The sequence below is a fragment of the Callospermophilus lateralis genome, unplaced genomic scaffold, assembly GCF_048772815.1.
Source record: "Callospermophilus lateralis isolate mCalLat2 unplaced genomic scaffold, mCalLat2.hap1 Scaffold_66, whole genome shotgun sequence".
In the NCBI taxonomy this organism is placed as follows: Eukaryota; Metazoa; Chordata; class Mammalia; order Rodentia; family Sciuridae; genus Callospermophilus; species Callospermophilus lateralis.
In genome coordinates this window covers 461,009-466,900 of record NW_027514882.1, presented here as the reverse complement: position 1 = coordinate 466,900, position 5,892 = coordinate 461,009, and the positions used below count along the sequence as shown (strand labels likewise).

At 35.3% G+C, this 5,892-nt stretch overlaps 1 non-coding gene across 1 annotated transcript; it reads left to right on the top strand.

Annotated features, from left to right (window-relative positions):
• Positions 1–5,402: 5,402 nt before the first annotated feature.
• Positions 5,403–5,509, top strand: LOC143390058 (U6 spliceosomal RNA). Its single transcript, XR_013090210.1, has one exon. It is a non-coding gene; the product is annotated as a U6 spliceosomal RNA (small nuclear RNA).
• The last annotated feature ends 383 nt before the right edge of the window (positions 5,510–5,892 follow it).

Here is a 5,892-nt window from a genome sequence, read left to right as displayed (position 1 = left end):
ACTTAATGCATGATTAAATCATTAGCATAGAAATACTCTTCAAATGTAATACATCTGCATTACATCAATATTAAAAGTTAATCTGCCCCAAAATAAAATTTATCATCTCCCTATCCACAATTTGTTCCTCCTCTTTATTTATCTCCTATCTCAGAATTGGAACCATCATAATCTACTCTATTATCCATGCTAGCAACCTAGGAATAGTAAAATTTTCAGGAGGTAAAAAAGTAATAGACATTAAAAGTCACTGTATCTACTTCTAACATACATAAAACACACATCAAACACCAATACAATACAAGTTTAAGAAACCTAAAAATTTACCTTGATATACTCTATCTTTTACCTAGAAGAGAGAAAAAAGATTAAATTTGATGTCAAACATCTGCTCAATAGAAACAGGATTCTTAAAACAACAGTCAGAATCATAACCAAGTGAGAATTTAGTAACATTCTGGTTCAGGATAATAAAGTTATAGGATTAAAAATAAGTAAAGGTTAACAAGCATTTTAAATTTAATTGGTAGTGATATTTCATAAATAGGCTCTGACATAAAAACACTAAGATATGTACCTTATTTCACAGTAAAGATGTGTGTGTATTTGTGTGTGTGTGTGTGTACTCAAAATCATTTACTTGAGAATTCTAAATAACCAGGATAAAGTCTAGAAACAATGACTATTCAAAAGGAATCTGAGGAAACAATATTAAAGGCATAATCTTTGTACTAAGATATGCCACTTTCACTCACCAGAAAACATCTTAGAACTCCAATTTAAATTTGGCTATTGGCTGAATTTAGAAACTAAGAGGCTACATCAACTTATTTCTACAAACCACTAAATATATAGCAAGAAATCTGAAAGGGAAGACTGCTAGAAGAAAATGCACAAGCAACAAGAGAAATGACAATTAACATATTCTGGAAAGGACAAAAACAATCATTTCCTAAAGACAGCAATAAACTGCCTGATAATAAAACCTAAGCAGAAATTTTTTAAAAACATCACTAAATTTCTTTGTAACTTAGCATATACTTGTCCTTTCAAATGTTATAAATGGTGATGGGATACTCAGATGTGTCCATGGATCATCCATGGGATCTTCGTAATAGGAAATTGCATTCAGAAAACTCCAACACAGAAAGAAATGGCATTTCTTTAATGTCATAGCCTTGCTAACCTTTTACTCAAAATGACAACAGAGGAAAATGGGAAGTAGCATAAAAGCAGTCATCTAAGGAAGAGACTAAAGCTCCAAAGTCAAATGCTGAAACTGAGGAGCAACAACTAGGAACCAGATCCCACATAACCTAGTGAAAAGAGAAACAGGTCCCGGGGTTCTTGAAATGAGAAACAAGAGAGAAATATAAAGTGTTTTCATGTTTTTCCCTTCTCTTTATCCTTCTATTTCCTTTTTCCTTTTAGCTGAGAAAAAGTTCAATGAGATTGAACTGTGAAAATTCCTCACAGGAATCCAGGCAAATGATTCTTCTATTTAAGAAGGGAATACTTTTTAAGAGATTTTACACTCAATTGTACAAGGAGAGGAAACTTATCTTAACAATGATATGTCTGATATAATTAAGAAATCAGAAAAAGAATATTCAGATTTGAAAAGATTTGTATCCAATGCTTTTGGCTTCTTTAACTGTTAGGATTTTCATATGCAAAGTCCATTTACCTAAAATAATTTTCTTCCAATTATGTCAAATAACTATGAAACAGAATGACCTACAGTACAAACGTAAGTATGTATAAGCTTATATATATACGCTTATACATATGTGTACACACATACACAGAGATAGACTAATTCTGCTCAGAAAAAAAAAGACTTAATGAACAAAAGATTTAATGGATTTTTGGACAACACATAATCTATACTTCCAAATAAAAAGGTATTTTCTGAATATATGATCAAATCATAAAATCTGGGAAAAATATATATAAAAGACTGGAAAAATTATCTCATCTCCTTTTTCTCATTTTACTGTATTTCTTTGTAGCATTTCCCCCTGTTTATATGTGTTTATATTAACATACAGTTCATCAACATTTAAATCTTAGTTTCTGCTTTTTTTTTCACTTCACATTTAATTGTGAGCATTTTCTGTACCTCAAAGCTTTGAAATAGATAAATCTGCCTACTATTCCATTAAGCAAACATACAATAACCCCTAAGTGAACTATGTTGTGCTAAGTCTTCAATCTAATACACTGTCCCACTAAAAAACATTACCAAAATCTTCAAAGCATAGTTATTTCTTTAATATAGATTACTAGACATATATGCTACATAAAAGGATATTTATCTAACCTATCCCATCTTTTATCCCACTTTTAAGACTTCTGATATGTATGAAACTACTGGTCAGGATGGCTGTAAGAATTACCAGTTCTACCAACTGCAACCACACTAAATTATTTTATAAGGTTAGTTTGACTTAAACCACTAATTTGTGTTTTAGCAACTGAAAAGGAAAAAAAGTGGGGGGGGGCAGTGACTATATAAAATAATCCTTGTGCTTATGTGCTAAGGTATAATTTACTCACAACAAGAACAGTTCTCCAAAAGAAAATGACAAAGGATACCAATCCAAAAAAAACAGTGAAAACTACAGGCTCCCATGGTAGTCCATAAAAATCAGGCCCAAGTTGATACTCATCAGGCAATGTAGTAAACAGCTGAAACAGACAAATTAGAAGAAATGAGAAACCTTAAATTTATAACAAAACAGTCACAAAGAATCATGGCAATTCTAAACCAACCTCCTCGTCAGAAATCCACCTCCTCAATATTTTCCAATAGTTTCTTCAAGAGAAAGGATACTGGCAGTCTCATATTTTTTATTGACTTGCAGTGTTTTCAAGTATAATGAATCTAAATACTTTTTTTAAAAATTTATTTATGTATCTTTAGTTTCAGGTGGACACATTATTTTGTTTTTATATGGTGCTAAGGATCGAACCCCTAACCCTAACCCTGACCATAACCCTAAATCTAACCCTAACCCTAACCCTAACCCTAACCCTAACCCTGTGCCTCATGCATGCTAGGCAAGCGCTCTACCACTGAACCACAACCCCAGCCTGAATCTAAATACTTTAAATTGAGCATACATTTCCAGTTTGTAACAGGCCCTATATCATCACATTGTCTAGCACCTGGCTAGAATCCCTCTGGATCATTCTTTTCTCTTAGATAACCTGGTTTTTATAATTTAAAAAAATCATTTAAAACAAAAACTTAAATATATGAAAGAACTAATTAATTTTATGGCAACAAATAAAAACAATGAAACAATAAAAAGATTTCAAGCCCCTGTGGGTATCATTTGATAAGCTAGAAGAATACCTTACTATTCTGAAAAGTGTTTAAATTAAGAAAAGGAAACAAATATTTATCTCCTGCCTTAACTATACAAACCAAATATCTGTGTAAAGAATAATCAATCATAGCCAGGCGCCGTGGCACACACTTGTAATCCCAGTAGCTAGGGAGGCTGAGGAGGGAGGATAGCAAGTTCAAAGTCAGCCTCAGCAAAAGGGAATTGCTAAGCAACTCAGTGAAACACTGTATATAAATAAAAAACAAAATAGGGCTGGGGATATGGCTCAATCCCCAGTACCCCCCCCAAAAAAAAAGAATAATCAAATTTTTATTTATGTAGGCATCCCAGCCTTTAAATGAAGAAAGAAAAATCCCAGCAACTCAGACCATTGCTATTTTGCAACCTATAATATATTAGCAAATCTCACCAACGTCACTGTTGACTAGTAGTCAACATCAAAGGAGAGGACATGCATATGTCAATGCAATATTTCCTATTAAGTTTTCATAAGAAACAGAATTGAACCTAAACCTGACTACCAATTTCCAAGAAATATAAAGCAACAGAGAGAGGCTGAGGTTGTTAGCTCAGCACTTGCCTAGAATGCATAAAGCCCGAGGTTCAATCCCCAGCACCACCAAAAAAAAAGGCAATAGAGAAAACAGGTTAAATTATTGTACCAGGGGGATTGTCATTTATTCACCAAAACTACAATATATCCTAGAAGTCCCACAAACATATTTTTTTCAATTATTGCAAAAAGTTACAACAAAAGGAGAAATCAATAGATAGTAACTTATATGAGACTTGTTCTCCCACTGAAAGCAACCAGAAAGTTGGAATATATATATATTTTTTTGGTACCAGGGATTGAACTCAAGAGCACTTGATCACTGAGCCACATCCCCAGTCTCAGCCCCATTTTGTATTTTATTTAGAGACAGGGTCTCACTGAGTTACTTAGAACCTCACTTTTGCTAAGGCTGGCTTTGAACTTGTGATCCTCTCTCAGCCTCCCGAGCCACTAGGATATTAAGGCATGTGCCACCATGCCCAGTCAAAATAGATTTTTAAAGAGCTATTTTTCAGATAGAAAGCCACAAGGGACATGCAACTGTCACCCCTAAGAGCAGGAGAACAAATAGGTGAGCATTCTACCTTGAGGCACCCTCTAGACCTCAGTTTGGAAAGGGGAACCCAAATGGGGCCTAACAGTCTCACTGAGGAGAAAGAGACCAGAGTTCCAGGAGATTAAGCAGCCAAAAACATGTAGAGAAAACTACCAGAAAGATGGGAGCCACAAAGAAAAAGAGTTCCAGAAATCTGCATGGAGGTGGTCTTCAGTCTGGGGCTACATTCTAAGCAGTACCTGCGAGGGCCAAGAACAACTATAAGCTAACCAATCCCACAGTTGGCACTGAGCTGGGAGAAGTCTGGATTCCAGCTAGCCAGAGAGAGTTGACATACAAAAACAGTATGGTCAACAAGCTCATGAAGAAGTATTTGATCCAGGCATGATGGCACATGTCTGTAATCCCAGCAACTCAGAAGGTTGAGGTAGGAGGATCCCAAGTTTGAGGCTGGCAACTTATCAAGACCCTAAGCAAGTTAGTGAGACCCTATCTCAAAAAAAAAGTTCACTCAATATCATTAATTATCAGAAAATAAACTCACAAAGACATACCCACTAGAATGGCCCAAGTGCTAGTGAAGATGAAGTCAAGTGGAAGTCTCCTAAATTGCTGGTGGAAGTATAAAATGATTGTGGTCATTTTTTAGCATGGCTTGACAGTATCACATAAGATAAAAACATACATTAAACATAGGAGGCAATTGCACTCCTAGATATGATTCCACTTATAGGGGCATATATATGAAATAGTACTGTAGGAAAAATGAATCTATAGTTTAAAAAAAAAAGTTATCAGTGGTTGCCTGGAACAGGTGGTGAAGGAACTCACTGGGAAGGATCCCAAGGAAACCCCTTTTCTAGTGAAAAAACTGTTCTATATCTTGATTATGGTAGTTTTTACATGGGTATCTACATTTGTTAAAACTCAGAGTGTGATTGCTTTGGCAGCACATATACTAAAATTGGGACAATACAGAAAAAATTAGCATGGTCCCTGAGCAAGGATGACACCCACATTTGTGAAGCATTCCATAGTTTTGTGGAAACAACCTCTCAACAGATGAATGGATAAAGAAACTGTGGTACATATCAAAATAAAATGTTACTTATAGCATTAAAAGAGAAAAAAATTATGGCATCTGCGGGTGAATGGGAATATCAGGCTAAGGGAAGTAAGCCAATCCCCAAAACCAAAAGCTGTATGTTCTCTCTGAAAGTGGATGCTGACCCATAATGGGGGTGAGGTGGGTGGGAAGGGGCATGGAAAGAATGGAGGAACTGTGATTGGGCAAAGGGGAGGTAGGACAGGCGAGAGGGCATAGGGATAGGAAAGATGGTGGAATGAGATGAACCTCATTACCCGAGGTACATGTAGGACTACTACACGTGTTGTGTACAACTAGGAAAAGTTTTGTTCCATTT